We start from the raw sequence: 20547 nt of genomic DNA, 5'->3' as shown, positions 1-20547 counted from the left end.
CCAAAGATACCGAGCAACACACACCACCCGGTCACATCATACTGACAACAGGCGAACCAGTCGTCCCACTCCGTGTATGCTGAGCGCTAAGCAGGAGCAGAAACTACCACTTTTATAGACTTTAGTCTGTCTCGGCTAGGGGACAGAACCCAGAGCCTTCCTCACAGGGGCGAACGGCATAGGTCAAAGTACCATATATTTTTTTTCGGGACGCAAATAATCATTTTTAATATTTTTTATCTTAACTTAAAAAAAGAAGTTCAAACTTTCAACTTTTGTAACTGAAGAAAAATACTCATTCGTCTGCTCCTGTTTCTTTGTCAGCGATGGAACATCTTTAAGATGCTTCAACGACGACAACTAATTTGTTTTTATTTTTAGATAGGTCAAAGTACCATATAAAACATGTTTGGGTATTGCTATCTGTTTTTAATGTTCATATTACTTCATAATACTGGACATGTTGCTGTTTTTACAGTGCCGAGCAGGAGCAGAAACTACCATATATATAAACTATGGTGTGGCTCAGCCATGAAACAAAAACCAGAACCTTCATCACAGGGGCGAACGCTTAATTCAAGGCCAATTGTTAGGCGGTGTCTAGGGACACGTTAAGAAGGACAACATTGATAAGATTCACATTTTTGGAAAATGTCAATTATTATACCAATAATATTAACTATTTTTCTAGTCTGTCAGCGGTGTAGCGTCTCCAGGTTCTCCCGTGCGTTTCTAAATCACTCAGAATGAGATTACCGTCATCTCGGAACATGTAGATTCTCTTTTGTTCTGATTCCTGTCATACTATCTCGACAATAACAACTCTACGTTTATCCTGTATTGATCGGTTAGACATTTTCCGAAAGAGTACTTTTATACACACATAACGAGAACTTGCATGAAACGAGCCAGGCAAAACATAGCGTCTTCAATTGGCAATTTAACGGTGGTTTGTTTGTATAGGAATTCCTCACGTGAAGGGATGTACGAGGTAATTGGCTGGGTTCACAGTCGAGGTCACTAATAAGACCTTTTCTTTGCCCGTCAGACCATTTTTGTCTCATGTGCATCACCGTAAAAAATACATTCGCTTTGTTGTTAAATTTCCGCTGTAAAGGTAATCATATTACTGACAAGTTACCATTGTTACCAGTAAAACATGGACTGGATATGTTTACTATAAATGAAGTTCTGTGGCTTGATTATGAAACATGTGTCGACATACTGATATATGTTCCATTAATGTGTGAAGCAAGGCCAGCATGTTCAATGAAACAGCAATATGTTGTGCGGTGGTATTTCCTGCTCCCGTAAAGCACTTGTCATAAACCGGGTGCGGTATGACGGGTGTTGGAGTGGAATGGTTGATCGGTGTTTTTAGCTTCAGGGTGATAACACTATAAAAACCTTGTTCCACTCACCAGACAAATATACAGCAATCTCTTAAAGGACTTTTATACTAATATACATTTTACTATTTTGTCTGTAATACATATAAATCCTCATCTTTATGACTTTACAACAAATACGTCTTTGTAAGCATTTCCTCGATAAGATAATCAAAATGTCAAATATTTAAAATAAAATTGTTGGCGCGTCGTACCGACTGATTCTTACGAGAAATGTTGACGTGTCATTAAATGTGGAAGGTCCCTTTAAATTAATGTTCATGTCTGGTGTTTGATCAATGAGTTATGTTTATGTCGATTATTTGTAAAACAAATCCCAGTTATTATCAATAATTTGTTTTCCCATATTTGCGGACGTGATATATGTTTCAAAACAGTTTTTTGTTAATAGAAATGCAATGCTACCATAGCTAACGCCATTCATTTGAGTTCATTTTTACAAGATGTAATCTCATAAGCTAATGATAAGTCAATGATATTGAATTACAGACTAAGCCTATCTTGTTATGGCTCATATGTTTCTCAAATTGTGTATAATGTGGAAAAATGATATATCTAGCTTAGTGTTTGAATTCATAGCAAATCAAAACGCCACTTATATAATTCTACCTACTTATACCCACATGCAATGGATCAATACCTACCAGAAGTTAAACACTATGTTCGTTTGCTGTCAAAGGATTGCATACCATACCGCCGGTTTTTAGTGTGGGAGGGGAGACAACCCGCGCGGTCTTAATGGCTTTAATACATAGGTTATTCTATCAACAAGTGGACGTGATATTGACATACAAAGAAATCACTACAAGCCATTCAATGTCTGGTGAAACTAATATCTCTTTAGATAGTTTGGTTATTTAGAAACCCCTCAGTATCACAGTTTCGTAATATTGGTAAAAATGCACCACCGCCGTCAGAGCATACACGATACTTATCATTTAAACTATAATTGTGGTTTTAATCATGTAAATGTTAAAATTAACACAAAAATAACATAAATGACTTAGTTTTGCTTTTGGTACATGCACAATTTTGCTTCATTCCATATAGAGCATAAGGTCATGGATATTTTTTTTTCGGAATGTAAATAAAAAGCTCTAACTTTCAAATGGTGGAAATGACATCCTTCATATCTGAAGACAAATACTAGTTCGCCTGTTCCTGTGTTTATAGAAAAAACACCATTCGTGTAGCACCTTAAAGTTATGTTTGACTTATAATATATATATAAAGGAAAAAACGTTTAATGTTTCACAAATCACATACAGGAACATTGAATTTGGACATTGTTCTGAATTTGATAATTTAGGTAGTGTTCATTATAAGAACGAAACGGGCAATAATTTAAATAATCCGCAATCTGACATTTAAACAGTTTTATGGCTTTCTTCGACAGGAGACATTTACAAATTGTACGATCTTTTTTTTCCCTTTCAAGTAGTTGATTTACTCTTTTGCGATAATATCAACATAAACAATAATACTGATAGTTTAACACCAACACACGCTTCGCATGTATGTTGTATAATATACATTGTAATATAGAAATGAGATCAGATCAACTGCATACGTATTACATTGTAAAATGTTCGATATTGGGGTTACTTCTGAAATCCGAACTCTCTCTAAACCGGTAGAAATTATATGCATCAATCATAATCGGGTTAGGATATTTCCCCTGTACTTATTAGCTAGTAAAACATAATAGGCATATATTTTTTGTTTGTTTGATTAAATTAACGTCCTATTAAAGTGAACAGTCGGGCAAGGATGGCTAAAGTCGGTAAAAATGGTGTGAATGTATCCAGTATAATTTCTTATGAAATAGAAAAATAAAATCTCTCACCAAAATCTGTCTGCGTACGAAGAAATTAATTTAAAGTATAGGAATCCTAAAACGTCCTCCCGGCTGACTATGTCCGTGGTTAATTTACACGCAGCCTCGCTTTCAATGCTTTCAATTTTCCTTTACTTTAATGGTCAGAACTGGGAAACGTAAGCAGAACTTGGCCGTCGTATTAATATGTGAGGCCAATGAACGCATTTAGACTGGTTTTCTTTGCCCGACTATTCACTTTAACGTCCACGGTCAAAACACACATGATTGTCCTAATAGGCAAGACCAAATTTATAATAACCATGTACTTAGCGTTTATGGTTATAGAGTGAGTCACCTTTATGGTATGCTGACTGTACAACATTAATTGGTATGTTGATATAAATATGCCAATTGTGTTACAAAACAAATCCTCATAACATTATTTTATTATCACTATTAATTTATGGGCCATTATTTTTTCCGTTTTATTAAATAATGGATATCAATATAAAGGTGTTAATAATTCCAGTTTTTGTTATTATGCAAAAATAAAATAATGACTCATTTAAATTATTAATTTACACTTCATATTTAAGGTTATACAATTAATTAACGTGCCTTTTTACTTATTTAAAACCCACTCGGCATAATGACATGGTTATCAATGTGACGTCGATCTGATTTACATTTGGCCTTAGCAGTAAGACGGTCAAATAATTAAATTGTATAACGAACGGGTTTAAAGTTAACCTGTTGAATCATTGCATTTCATTTATGATTTGTTATCAACGCATGCCAATGGACGTGATTCATGTTTATCTTGTAAATGTAGGAGATGAATTCATTAGTCACAAACTTGTTATTTAATTAAATTATTCGAATGAATACATAAGACACGTGGCGCATAGGTACTATGTAATGAAATTAAATTTTTAACTTTCATTCCTCTTTTTTTTAGACACGACCCTTCATTTTGTTTAATTTGTACGAGTATCTTAATTCAATGATATTTAATATATAAACGTAGTCGTAGTACGGATCACCGCGATAGTAATAAAGCAATGATTCAAGTAATAATGGCTCATAACGTATCGCCGGTTATAAGTTTTAATACATGCTTAAAACTTTAAAAATCATATTTGCTAGTACTAAATACATAACTTCATTTCAACTGCTGCTTCTACTACATACTGTTACCAGTAGTGATAACACTACTTCTTTTTAATGATATTCACCACAAGCACTAATCATAGTACTGCTTCAACAACTAGTGCCCTTTTTATTATAAATTGCTACCACCACCTTACCTACCACCACTGCTTAAAATATATTACCATTTCTGCTATTACTATTGATTGCTACCACCACCTTACCTACCACCACTGCTTAAAATATATTACCATTTCTGCTATTACTATTAATTACTACCACCACATTACTTCACATACTACTAATGTACAGTATAAACTACTAGCACTATATTACTAATACTTACACTACAACTATTAGTACTACTGGCATTCATTCTATCAGTATTTGTATTATTTGGCATATTATTTGGCAATTATTGGTGTTAAGTCGTCAATATATATGTCTTAATTATACAAAAATACATATATACATGTATATAATGATTTGTTTTTGCTTTTGTTCTCTGAACTCGCAGTATGTCACTCTGTATAGGGCATATTGTTTGGAATTCATATATTTATTCAAAATATATTCATGCTAAACAAATCAAACTTTTCAATGTTGGTAATTGATACAAAATAATTATTCTTATTCGTCTGCTCCAAGCTGCAATATTGTAGCTCAAAGGACTTTTTGACAGAAAATGGTGTCGTCTTAAGAGCTACAATTGGTGCCTATTACTGCTAATGGAGCAAATTAATGATTATGCAAACCATTATAAAACGTTTGTTTGCATTTTTATCGTACTTGTTTGATATCGCTTACCTACTAGGCAATAAAACTGAACCACATAAAATATTAAATTCTCATCGAGGCATTATTTTTTTACATAATACATATGGAGGTCTTTCTGAAGGGAATTTATACGGCAAGTCCACAAATTATGAATTTGACGTCTAGGTAGATATTAAGAATGGTAGTTATGTTTGTTTTGGACAAAAATAATGTAAATGTATGTATACGCATAAAATAATTGGAAACCTACAAAAAAGTATAGAAAACTATTCCCGAGTGATTTTTAGAGGCAGTGCTCCACTACGACACATAGGGACCAATTCGTACCCGGCCGAAAGCTATAGTAGGCCGGGTACGTATATTCGTTCTAGTCTGCTCCCTCTGTAATAGATAAACTTTCGTCAGCACTGTATCACCTTATTATTTGATAGACGTGTTAAAACATTTAAGCAGCTATAATATAACGAACATAAGCATTGTAGGGCAATTAGGAAGGGACGCTTTTCTTAATCTAAGACATATTTTGGATCTCAACAACTATATAAATGCACTTAATTTGAAGAAGAGATTTGATTTCTTCCATTTGTTGACATCATGCAGCTGTATCTGTGTTAGCTGCAATATTGTAGCTCAAAAGACTTTTTGACAGAAAATGGTGTCGTCTTTAGAGCTACAATTGGTGCCTATTACTGCTAATGGAGCAAAGTAATGATTATGCAAACCATTATAAAACGTTTGTTTGCATTTTTATCGTACTTGTTTGATATCGCTTACCTTCTAGGCAATAAAACTGAACCACATGAAATATCAAATTCTCATCGAGGCATTATTTTTTTTACATAATACATATGAATGTCTTTCTGAAGGGAATTTATACGGCAAGTCCACAAATTGTGAATTTGACGTCTTGTGAGCGGTACGGTAGATATTAAGAATGGTAGTTATGTTTGTTTTGGACAAAAATAATATGTAAATGCATGTATACGCATAAAATAATTGGAAACCTACAAAAAGTAAAGAAAACTATGCCCGAGTGATTTTCGGAGGCAGTGCTCCACTACGACTTTCGGGACCAATTCGTACCCGGCCGAAAGTTATAGTAGGCCGGGTACGTATATTCGTTCTATATCTGTGTATGTCTTCTAGTTTTCTAGTATTATGTGATCGGATGGGGTGTGTTGCTTTGTGTCTTCGGCGACATGCTTTGGTGATATAGCACTATAAATAGGGCAAGAGTTCCACAATACAAGAGGGCACACCATTAATATACCACAGTCTCCCAAAACAGGCACCTTGCACTTCATACACACTACACACCGCATACATGGGAAGCCGTCCTTACATGACCCTGGCTGTTAATAGAAAGTTAATTAATCAAACAAACAAACAATCTCTTCTCGTCATAGTCAACCTGATGATAATCACCAGAGACTATATGTGAGAAATTGTGCTGCCTGGCAATCCGCCAGACGAAAAAATACCTCATTACCGTAGCCTGTCGTTGGTCATATTAAACAAACCCCCGGTCAATACATTAATGAGCCCAGCTATAGATAAACGGCACCACACGGCGGCATTAAAAGATAAATGGAAAATTAGGCCCTTGAGTCGCGTTCTGTATCTTGCAGGAGGATGGTTGTCTTCAATGCGTGTCAGTGGCACATTGTACTTAATTTCTCTGTATTGTTGAATAATATCAATGTTTTGCCGATAAAGTTCTTTTTACCTCAGGATGAACACATAGAACAAGTTTAAAACCCTAGTGTATTGTAAACTCATGATCTTTGATGTTAGACGAACATCGGAAAGTTATGTTTTTTATTGTTCTTTTCTGAATAATCTAATTATAATTACATTTATATAAATATCAACAAATATCAATTTTCAAACCCTAGTGTATTGTAAACACATGATCTTCGATGTTAGACGAACATCGACAACATGATGTTTTTTAATTGTTCTTTTCTAAATAATCTAGTTTTAGCTACATTCATATAAAATATCAACAGATATCAATTTCCAATTACGTTTGCATAAATAGGCATCATATCTAACATTTCATGAAAACATATATGGAATTGTAAATGAAGCACGTATCATAAGTTAATATTTCTAATGAATGTGATTGTTTAATGTAAATATTACTCACGTTTTTCAAAGTCAAGACACAATAGAATATACATCCATGTATATACTATTGTTACTAATTTACGTGTGACCTTTTGGTTGTTACATGAGCTGACAGCTGGAATGTTTAAACTACAATTAAAAACCTATCTCTTTCTTAGGTTAAACCAGGTAAACATATACAATCTATATAACTTTATTACATATATAAATCATTCCTATTCTTAGACCAGTATCTGACTCATCGCAACTAAATATCACAACTTGATATGCTTACCCATTAGAAATGCTAAATGCTTAATTAAGACATGTTCCTTTTAATATTTTATAACAAGTTTTATAACAATTCATTTTGGTCATTTGGCTGCTAGCTCGAAGGATGATTGATTTTGCATACTCCATGGAACTTGAACTCGTCGCCAAGAGTCAGAGGTCTTGTGGTAATGAGTCCAATAATGGGGGCATCGAATATCACCTTATCGTATACAATGTGTTGCATGCGAGATATAGAGGATAGTCTCAGCATCTACAGACCTTATTTGAACAGTACACCGAGGCGTTCAGGAAATTACATCGTACAGTAGGGCTCAACAGATCACCTGTTATCGACAATGGACAAATCAGTCGTCCACATCCCTTTCAGCTTTAAGACGAACAAAAGCCACTATTTGATAGACTTTGTTGTGCCTCATTCGGGAAACAGAGCCCAATGTATTTGTTACGATGGCAAAAGGCCAAAAGTGACGCGTTGTCAAGGAAGACGTTAAAAAGTAAAACAAAAACATTTAGAAAAATATGAGTTATATATATGAGATAAAGAAAAATATACATCTAATATATTTAAATTTTATCATTCAATGATAAAGGACAAATCGTACGGCTTAAAAATTAAAATCAAAGCTACCCAATTTGACTAATGATATAGTACGGAAATGTAGATATAAAAGAAATAAAAAGTCACTTCCTACTTTCGATGACCCTGATTTAACCTTCATATTGAACACGTCGAAGACACTAACAATAACAAACATATAGAAAGTATTAAACGTGGCGAAAGAGTTCTTTTATACGATACACGTGTAAACTCAGCTTCCGGTCGTTTCTGCGAAGATCAATCAACGGACATCTTATGGATATAAACAAATGTAATTAAGTATTCTACTTTTACTCTGGTAGGGCAACCAAGACTCCTTTACAAAGAAGAACTTTAACTCACAGGGTTTCTCAGGCAATGTTTTTTTTTTAAAAAAAGAACGTTGAACTCTGTGGAAACTGATAAATTCTCAAAAAACTGCTGTTGAAATTCCGATTCTCTCTTCATATGTGTTGAACGATGAAGTAAGAATTGTTTTTGTTTATTGGATAAATTTAAATAGCACTGACCGTTGCGTGTGTGAATATCTATATCTTTTGGGAAGCTGTGGTATATTCGTGTTGGGATGTGTGAATGTCTATATGTTTTAGGAGGCTGTGGTTAATTCGTGTTATGTGTGAAAGTCTATATGCTTTGGGAAGCTGTGTATTCGCATTATGGTGTTTGAATGTCTATATGTTTTGGGAGGCTAAATTTTATTCGTGTTGTGATGTGTGAATGTCTGTATGTTATGGGAGGCTGTGGTATATTCGTGTTGTGGTGTGTGAATAGCTATATGTTTTGAGAAGCTGTGGTATAATCGTGTTGTGTTGTGTGAATGTCTATTTGTTTTGAGAAGTTGTGGTATATTCGTGTTGTGGTGTGTGAATGTCTATATGTTTTGGGAAGTTTTGGTTTATTCGTGTTGTGATATGTGAATGTCTGTATGTTTTGGAAAGCTGTGGTATATTCGTGTGGAGGGCTATTGTAATAGGTTATGCCCAAATGCTATTTAACGTGGATTACATGACTTCCTTGCTTGTTCCGTGTGGTAAGCGCGTGTGTGTTTTGGGTGAATGCCGCATGTTGGTGTCCTGACGCTTTGTAAAAAAGAACTATATTTTATAGTGCCATTTCACGAACACATGCTACTACAGACAAACAGCCGGTCATATTAAAATGACAAAGGGTATCATCCATACTACTCCCTTAATGCTGACCGCTACGCATATAACAAATCTACCATGCTTTTCGTCACCCATACGTCTTTGAGTTAAACTGCAGATGACACCAGATAACCAATATCACGATGCGACAGAACAAGAAAGTTGATCGCAGTTCCCCAAAATATACGCACTCATTCCACACAACCATAGCATTCAGCAGAGGCTCTTGTCCCCAAATGGCCATCAAGCTAACTAATACACCTATCTATCGGTCAAGTAACACAGAAATAATTCTATCCTATATCTCGCTCTCTAATTTTCTTGGTATGTTTTTATTGAAATGGTTTGTTTGCGCTCAAAAATGACCTTGACTTAAAGCTGTATTATATAGGGAATTTTATATAGAAAAGGAAAATATACAATCCTGCTATTTCCTGACCAAATAAGAGGATACCAATAAGTAAAGATATTGACAATAAGTGAACTGCATGTGATGTATTTCTTCATTCAAACAGTCATTTCCTTCACCTCCAGGAAGCTTGTAAAATCATAACATCGCAAGACAACAATTATACCTCAGCAATTGGCAATTAAAAAAATCAAACGCTGCATAAGTGTCCTTAACAGCAGTTGGACGCAAACAGTGGGTGTTTCGTTTGAGAATGCCTCCTAGGTGATTTAGAGTGAAGACAGTTACACAATTGATCTAACGAATCACTCAATTTTCTATACAAGGCAGACTTCTGATAAAAGAGCCCTACGTGCTTAACGTTCATCTTACCACTTTGCAACAATTATTGTTTTATACGAAACATAATGGATTTTATTAATGGTTTATTTACATAATATTATTAATAGCCAGTGTCATGTAAAGACGGCCTACCCTATATGCAATGTCTCTACAATGCTGGAACACTTTTATCATTGTGTTATGTGTATAGTGCTATGTCAATGAAGTATACCATGTGACAGTTTGTTTGTGTGTTTGTTGAACTTACTATCTTAATTTTTTTACAAATTTATTAATATAAATTAGAATCCTTCAAATTCCAACGAACTGTGTTATGGGATAATAAAAGCCGCAAGTACGTTAAACATGTAAAGCGAGGATACATATTCTTTGACATTTTAATGCAATAGTTATGCATAGGTGTGTCCTTATTATGAGAAATAAGAAATATAATGCACGCGATGCAGTGCTATATCGAGGACACTTAATTGTTTTATCTCGTCATAACGTGGTTTGGTTGTTTCAATTAACGGCCATGGTCATTTAAGGACGGCCGTTCATGTGTAGAAATTGTTGCGGTCGGTGAAGCATCTGTATGATAATGGAGGCTACGGTATATTTGTCCATGTAATAGTGGCCATTATTTAAAGATGCTCCACCGCCGACAGAGCATAAACGATACTCATCATTTGAACAATAATCAGCGTTTAATCGTGAATATGTATGTCTACTTAATACTTTTGTTTGTTTGTTTGTTTGTTTGATTAATTAACGTCCTATTAACAGCTATGGTCATGTAAGGACGGCCTCCCATGTATGCGGTGTGTTGTGTGTATGTTGTGCGAGGTGCGTGTTTCGGGAGACTGCGGTATAATCATGTAGTGTCTTCTTGTATAGTGGAACTTTTGCCCTACTCTACTTAATACAACAAGTAATATAAATAACTTATCTACTTAATACAACAAGTAACATAAATAATTTATGTTGCTTTTATTGCATGCGCAATCAGTACTTCAATCCATATAGGACATAGTGCCGAAAAATTGTTTTTCGGGATGCAATTAATTATTTTTAATATTTTTATCTTAGAAACCCAAACTTTTCAATGGTGTTAATGGTGCAAAGTTAGTAACTTTTGTAACTGAAGAAAAATACTAAATCGTCTGCTTCTGTTTTTGATAGAGAAGAAATACTATTTGTTAGCGATGGAGCATCTTTAATGTGAAGAGAAAATTTATTGTGGCACACGAACCAACAAAAAATAAATTTCTTAGTCAAGATACACGTAATATGACATATTAGGTCATCTTTACTTTATTATACATACAGTATCCATATCGATATCTTTGGTTAAGTTTATTATATTTACATCCTATTGTATTGATATCAAGAATTCGGAAAGTCGAAGCACACAACTAACGAGTATTTATAGGCCATGGGCTAGGAGGGTCCCACATGCACCCCCCCCCCAAACCTCCGAACCAATATTTTTCTAAACCCTTATGACCTTCTGATCACAAATCAAAATGTTAACATTGCATAAGTTGGGATGTACTTCCGGTAATGACCATAGCCTATAGCTCCTAACTGACCATAGCCTATAGCTCATAAGTGACCATAGCCTATAGTTCCTAACTGACCACAGTCTGAAGCTCCTAACTGACCAGACTGAAGCTCCAAACTGACCAAAGCCTATAGCTCCTAACTGCCCATAGCCTATAGCTCCTAACTGACCACAGACTGAAGCTCCAAACTGACTACCGTCTGTAGCTCCTAAATGACCACAGTCTGAAGCTCCTAACTTACCACAGTCTGTAGCTCCTAACTGACCAATGCCTATAGATCCTAACTGACTATAGCCTATAGCTCCTAACTGACCACCGACTGAAGCTTCAAACTGACCACCGTCTGTAGCTCCTAACTGACAACAGCCTGAAGCTCCTAACTGACCAGTCTGTAGCTCCTAACTGACCACAGTCTGTAGCTCCTAACTGACCACAGTCTGAAGCTCCTAACTGACCACAGTCTGAAGCTCCTAACTGACCAGTCTGTAGCTCCTAACTGACCACAGTCTGTAGCTCCTAACTGACCAGTCTGTAGCTCCTAACTGACCAGTCTGAAGCTCCTAATTGACCAAAGCCTATAGCTCCTAACTGCCCATAGCCTATAGCTCCTAACTGACCACAGACTGAAGCTCCAAACTGACCACCGTCTGTAGCTCCTAAATGACCACAGTCTGAAGCTCCTAACTTACCACAGTCTGTAGCTCCTTACTGACCAATGCCTATAGCTCCTAACTGACTACATCCTATAGCTCCTAACTGACCACAGACTAAAGCTCCAAACTGACCACCGTCTGTAGCTCCTAACTGGCCACAGTCTGAAGCTCCTAACTGACCACAGTCTGAAGCTCCTAACTGACCACAGTCTGTAGCTCCTAACTGACCAGTCTGTAGCTCCTAACTGACCACAGTCTGTAGCTCCTAACTGACCACAGTCTATAGCTCCTTACAGACCAGTCTGTAGCTCTTAACTGACCACATTTTGTAGCTCCTAACTGACCACAACATATAGCTCATAAATGACCACAGTCTGTAGCACCTTTACTTTTAACATATTTTATTGTAAATGACAAAAGGATCAGGCACAAGTTATTCAAACTTAAACAGCCGTCTCCTAACATTATAACACAATTAACATATTATACATGATTAAACAAATCAAATATTATTACTTTAGATAAATTTTATAACAATTATTTTGTAAAGTCAAATTTTCATCACCAAAAAGCAGCAAATTAAGGTGTATTGCCAGATTTTGCTCATTAATTTCGCTAATTAACATTGTACGGACATCTAAATAATTTGGACATTCTAAGAAATAATGATAAGCATTTTCACAATGATTTCTAGTTTGTACAACGAGAATTTTCGATTATATTTGAACGGAAAAGATCGTCATTTAGAGTGCTACATTTTTGCCTCAATCTGGTGTGAAAAATATTTAATTTTCTGTCACCATAGCTACAATAAATTGGTCGGTGAGAGACTATTTGTTGGGAAAGAGCAATCTTAAAAGAAGAAATGGGTGATAACTTATTATCATTATCTAAATTATTCCAGTTTCTTAAAGTAGAAGGTAAGAAAGACTTGAGAGTAGAGGAGAGTAAGCACATAACTAAAGAGTATTTAACTACGTCAGCCAAACCTGTCTATCGACACCACCATAAAGACCATGAAAAATTATATTAATAGCCAAGTGGTTGAAATTGACCATTCGGGACAAACAAAAATCTTAGAAAGTCCGGTTCATTTAAGAACGGCTATATCAAGCAGGTAATCTTAAGACAAAGGAGTCCCTAAGGTAGGATAGGCTACAAGGTTTAAACGCTTCTCTGTGTTGTATTGGATATAATTCGCCTGATCCTCACAGTAAATGTATGTTGGTATCATTTAGTTTAGTACAAAAATGTGAATGTTATGGTAATAGAATTACGTGTAGAATTATAACATTATAAAATTATCAGCATCAGACGTTGCCCTTTTTCGTATTTTGTCACTAGTAGTATGATCTAAGAATGTTACAATACCAGAAATAACAGCGAAATCGACAGGTGACAGGTGCTCATACAACGATGAGACACAAGTGCATTAAAATTAAAGTAAACTCATGAACAAGACGTTGGCCAAGAGCTTTATGATCATTTATGTGTAGCAATGTTTGTAATAATTTGTAATATATATCCCCCCAAAAAAGTGAAGTTTTGGATTTTACTTCCTTGTTTATGACACTTTCTGAGTAGGTTTATATCAATGGTGAATTCCTGGTGCATGTCTAGAAATAAGAAATCTTTACAAAAACTCACAGAACATGAACAAAATCAACATCTCGTGTGTTGTTTTCAGTTGAATTTCTCCTAATAAGGACAGTGACAGTGAGACAGTTATTACATTTTGAGACAGACATGAATGAATGCTACTTGAGATACACAACATAATTCTAACGTTGTATGTAGAGTATCTGATCCACAAGAGGTCACGTTCTGGTAACATTTCCTGCTGATCAATCCAAATATTGCTTGCAGAAACTGAATGTTACATTTTAGGGAACAAAATAGTGTATAATAAATAATAGTATTTTGCCCTTGCCGTGGCCAATAGCTACATGGATATTGTCGTTTTCAGCTGGAAAAGCTAGATAGAGATTTTCGGTTGGTTGGCCGTAATGTCCTATTAACATCTAAGGTCATAAAACGACGGTGTGCACTGGCCACAATCTGTCCATGTCTGCATGTTTTAGGACGATGTGATATAGTCTTGTTGTCAAGTATGACGTCAGTATGTATGTCAAAACTTAAAACCTAATAGTTTATCCCGTTCCTACAGTTTGCACCTCACATTAGGCCTTAAGTTTAGCGTTACCGCTGTGGACAATATTTGGGATTGGTACCCTGGCCAAGACATTATGATCTATGAAGAAGTAATTTCTACTCCCTTTTTAATGCTCAGCATAAATGGAGTGGTTTGCATGTTGTCCGTATCATGTCACGGGGAGGGTGTGTTGTTCGTTCTCTCTAGCAGTATGCTTTCGATAGACATGCAAAATGTTCCAGTATTTCAAAGGGACATTACTCCCACGGTAATTAGGAACAAAACCTACCAAGTTTAACATACTATGTTGTGTTGCGGCAAGATGTCGACACGCTCAAATTAAGGCTAAATGAGTCCTATTATTATCAGATTCTCTATGAAAAGGAGTGAGAAGAAAGGTCTGAATTCGAGATTGAACTGAAGCCAGCCATGAGTAAGATACAGCCTATAAAACATATAGATAATACATCGGCTTTATTTCCAAACTCATTAAGAGAAAATGGCTATTTAATGTCGTTTTCTCTCGTTTTAGAATTAATTAGTTTCAAATCCTTGGATCTGCCGTCGTTTAAATACCAAACAAGGTTAAATTATTTCCGGTTAAGCAGGAGAAAGTAATTACTTAGGCGCATTTTATATATAGATATTAATTTAGGTTAGGCTCCCTAAGTTGATGAGGTGCATTACTACTGTTTCCAATATTCATAAAACGGTAAATAAAAAATGATACATGCTGAGAAAGGGAGAGGCGAAAGTAAGATATATTATTTTCCACTTGCATTTCGTGTTATGCATTAAGAGGTAAATAATGACTAATCAAATTTAGATGCTGACTTGATTACGAAGCCAATTCACTTTCAGAAACCTTATTTATTTAATTAGCTGCGTTATCATTAAACGTGCTAGTCGTATCTACTATCAACGTATCGGATTTAAAGCTGTAAGAAGCCAGCGAAGCCCTTAAAATCCGTAGTATAGTAAAGGATAACTTTTCTCTGTTGGTTTTTCATTACTTACAAACCATATTTGATTAAAAAACAGCATTCGTTTTCTTCAGTTAGATAAGGTCGACCTTAAATGACCGTTACGGTTAATAGGACGTAAACTTGTTTGTTTGATAAATTAACGTCCTCGCAATAGCCAGGGTCATGCAAGGACGACCTCCAGAGTTGTGTTGCGTATATGAAGTGAGGTTAGCTGCGTTATATTTGTGCGGTGGCTTTACCACTGACGACACCAAGCAACACATTTTACGCGGTCACATTATACTGACAACGAACGAACCAGTCGTCCCACTCCATTAATGCTGAGCGCTAAGCACTTTTAAAGACTAAGGTATGTCTGCTTCAGGGTACCGAACCCAGAACCTGTATCACAGGGGCAAGCGAGATATTAGGAAGGAAAAAGTAATTCAGAAATAAATAAAAGATAGCTCCTAAATTAAGTCGCCTTTTACGAGCAAACAATAGGGGCAGCAGGTATGAAATACTTACACCTTACAAGTTATAACTTTACCAAACTATTTGTAAAAACAATGTGTAAATTGATTGTATTATGTTCGAGATATATTTGTTACACGATAATATAAAATGATATTGAATTACACTGACGCTGTATTTCTTCTATACCCAACTAAACATTTTAAGTTGGAAATTAATTGATGTCTAAGATAATGAATGATGTGTCAATTTTAAATACACTTTAAAGTAGGCATAGATAATTCCTATTGAATGAATAAGAATATATTCCACAATAGCGACAAGGGTCCTGATTAGTGACACATGCAAACAAAACATAAAACTCAATCATTCTGTGATGCCATGATCTCATGAAAAGAAATAAATACGGCTGATTATTGGACATTTTGTTTGTTTGTTTGTTTTAGTGTTACAGCCAATCGACAACTAAGGTCATTAATGGCCAAACTACAAGTCATGTACTAGATCCACATAAAAGATATATATTGATTGCATCTAAAAGATCGGGTTAAAATATGGGCAGATATGAATCGATATGAATAAAAACACAGATTATAAATCTAGTTTTGATCAAATATTATTGGTGATTAAAATACATGAAAAAATTCATGCACAATGATGATGAGACGATAGAATGTTGTATTGATATAAGATTGTAAAACGTTCATATTTTGTTAAAGGTAGCGTGATATTGGATATGATGTGTTGGAATAAGAGTTCAATCTGAAAGGCTATGTAAATGTTGGTGCTAAATCATGAAAAATGGATACCGATGTGGACAATAGAACAACGATTACAATAAGTCATTGCAGAATGTAACTGGTTAAAAACCAGAACGCTTGATTATAAAACAGTTCGTGACGTAATATAAAATATTTAAAAGTTAGAGTTGATTGTTTTATTATAGATAAAACATAATTAATTGTTTTATTATAAATAAAACAATCAATTCTAGCAACAATTTGAGTTATTTATGTCCGACCTATGTGATGGTTAATTATTTGGATTACCATTAAATACCATATATACATCCGAGGTTGTGTAAGGACGTCTTCAACTGCATATGACGATATCCATGTGATTTAAATGAGTAAGATCAACATTGTAGGTCGTGTATGAATTACATATTAATGTATATTTATCAGAAATAAACACATTTCCAAATTTCAGATTTACGGCCGAAATCATGTTACCTTTTCTGTAACTTACCCCATCTAACTGTGAATATACTGTAAACAAACTGTCATTAGCGGGAGATTTCCTTTCACGAATTTTGCGATCCAAGTAAATTTGCAAAAAATTATCTCCGCGAATTAATATCTGCGTCATCATATATATTGATAGGAATAATCACTCAATTATTAAATCTGCGAAATCTAATAGCCATGAAAGAAATTTGGTTTACAGTATAAATGATACCCTCAGTTCTCGATTGATAACATAATTAGGGTAAATAGGTGTCTAGACTCTTACCGCCACAACTATCACCCCTCCCGCTTAATTATTCCTCGCTTACTAATTGAGTGCAAACGTGGGACCGTGCACTTTGAAAAAACAAAGAATTATTAAATCCAACACAAGTAAAATTTTGCTGCATGTATGTTTGTCTTTGTAGACAGTGACATCTGTTCAAAGTGAAGTGACGGAATATTCAAACAATTTTAAGCAATACATGTACTGCTTAGTGAGTTCAAAGACATTTTTCAGAGTTGACATAAAGATAAGAACGCTTATTAGAGTATCGTTTTATTAACAGCCAGGCTCATTTATGAACACTGCCAATTTCAGAATTTTCAACGAGATTTCCGAATAAGATAATATATCAAATCTTACCAAAAGTAACATTAACCAAAACGATATCTGGTCTTAGCATCACCGAAACAATATCTAGTCCAAGCATCATCAAACAATATCTTGTCCTAGCATCACCAAAACAATATTTGGTCCTAGCATCACTAAAACAATATATGGCCCTAGTATCACCAAAACAATATCTGGTCCTAGCATCTCCAAAACAATATCTGTTCCTAGCATCACCAAAACAATATCTGGTCCTAGTATCACCAAAACAATATCTGGTCCTAGCATCACCAAAACGATATATGGTAATAGTATCACCAAAACAATATCTGTTCCTAGCATCACCAAAACAATATCTGGTCCTAGCATCACCAAAACAATATCTGGTCCTAGCATCTCCAAAACAATATCTGGTCCTAGCATCACCAAAACAATATCTGGTCCTAGCATCACAAAAACAATATACGGTCATGGTCCTGTGACAACCCTTCCTACCGTATGGTGGGACTGTTACAACCCCTACCTACCGTATGCTGGGACTGTGACAACCCCTACCTAACGTATGATGGGACTGCGACAACCCCTACCTACCGTATGATGGGACTGTGACAACCCCTACCTACCGTAAGATGGGACTGTGACAATCCTACAATGTACCTACCGTATGACAGGACTGTGACAACCCCTACCTACCGTATGATGGGACTGTGACAATCCCAACCTACCGTATGATTGGACTGTCACAACCCCTACCTACCATATGATGGGACTGTGACAACCCCTACCTACCGTATGATGGGACTGTGACAACCCCTACCTACCGTATATACCGTATGATAGCACTGTGACAACCCCTACCTACGTATGTGGGACTGGTACAACCCCTACTACCGTATGATTGGACTGTTTGTTTGTTTGTTTGTTTGATTTATTAACGTCCTATTAACAGCTATGGTCATGCAAGGACGGCCCCCATGTATGCGGTGTTTGCGTGTATGTTGTGCGAGGTGAGTTGCCTACCGTATGATGGGACTGTGACAACCCCTGTTCCGTATGATGTGTGACAACCCCTACCTACCGTATATGGGACTGTGACAACCCTACCCATGATGGACTGTGACAACCCTACCTACCGTATGATGGGACTGTGACAACCCTACCTACCGTATAAAACTGTTACAACCCCTACCTACCGTATGATGGGCTGTGACAACCCCTACCTACCGTATGATGGGACTGACAACCCCTGCTACGTAGGACGTGCAACCCCTACCTACCGTATGATGGGACTGTGACAACCCCTATACCTACCGATGATGGGACTGTGACAACCCCTAACCTACCTGTGACAACCCCTACCTACCGTATGATGGGACGTGACAACTCAACCCCATAATGGGACTGTGACAACCCTGTCCGTAGATGGGACTGTGACAACCCCTACCTACCGTATGATGGGACTGTGACAACCCCTACCTACCGTATGATGGGACTGTGACAACCCCTACCTACCGTATGATGGGACTGTGACAACCCCTATACCTACCAATGATGGGACTGTGACAACCCCTACCTACCGTATGATGGGACTGTGACAACCCCTACCTACCGTATGATGGGACTGTTACAACCCCTACCTACCGTATGATGGGACTGTGACAACCCCTACCTACCGTATGATGGGACTGTGACAACCCCTACCTACCGTATGATGGGACTGTGACAACCCCTACCTACCGTATAATGGGACTGTGACAACCCCTACCTACCGTATGATGGGACTGTGACAACCCCTACCTACCGTATGATGGGACTGTGACAACCCCTACCTACCATATGATGGGACTGTGACAACCCCTACCTACGGTATGATTGGACTGTGACAACCCCTACCTACCGTATGATGGGACTGTGACAACCCCTACCTACCGTATGATGGGACTGTGACAACCCCTACCTACCGTATGATGGGACTGTTACAACCCCTATACCTACCAATGATGGGACTGTGACAACACCTACCTACCGTATGATGGGACTGTGAAAACACCTACCTACCGTATGCTGGGACTGTGAAAACCTCTATACCTACCAAATGATGGCACTGTGCCAACCACTACCTACCGTATGATGGGACTATGACAACCCCTTCCTTCCGTATGATGGGACTAGGACAACCCCTTCCTTCCGTATGATGGGACTGTGACAACCCCTACCTACCGTATGATGGGACAGTGACAACCCCAACCTACCGTATGATGGGACTGTGACAATACCTACCTACCGTATGATGGGACTGTGACAACCCCTACCTACTGTATGATGTCACTGTGACAACCCTACCTACCGTATGCTGCCTGATGCCTACAAAATTTAATACCACTCGCATTGTTATGAAATGAACTTGACGAAATATCATCAGTTGTGAATCGAAGTGGAAGTGTATAAAATAGAATGTTAGATGATTTGAAGTATACATATGTATCATACTTTACATCATTTCTGACCATTTCATATTTTGCTTCATTTCGAAATATTTATTGTTTAATGATTCAACATATGGGGAACACGTCACGTCACGTAATATATTCGGTATCATAATTCACCTAATGTAAATTAGAAATCCTTTTATAGTGTTCACTATTAATATGAATTATTTATTTATTGTCCTGTTTCTGCTTTGTTTGTCTTATTTCGTATTGTGCATTTTATGTATTTTTCTTACTATCAATAATGTATGTATTACAAACGTGCTCCATTTGTTTTAGGTTATGCTATACAGTGTATTAACTTGTATTCTGTCGACTTTTAATTAATACCATATTAGTATTGGATGTTAATAGAGCCTTGTTTAGCGGTTGTTTAGTTT

General features: G+C 36.4%; 1 protein-coding gene across 1 annotated transcript in view; it reads right to left on the bottom strand.

Annotated features, from left to right (window-relative positions):
- The window catches only part of LOC138310479 (tyrosine-protein kinase transmembrane receptor Ror-like), a 160858-nt gene that overhangs the window by 139586 nt on the left and 725 nt on the right, over window positions 1-20547 (bottom strand). The gene's annotated exons all lie outside the window — the stretch shown is intronic.

This window comes from Argopecten irradians, chromosome 16 (assembly GCF_041381155.1).
Source record: "Argopecten irradians isolate NY chromosome 16, Ai_NY, whole genome shotgun sequence".
Lineage (NCBI taxonomy): Eukaryota > Metazoa > Mollusca > Bivalvia > Pectinida > Pectinidae > Argopecten > Argopecten irradians.
The sequence above is the reverse complement of the archived record's forward strand: the minus strand, read 5'-3'. Positions and strand labels throughout refer to the sequence as shown.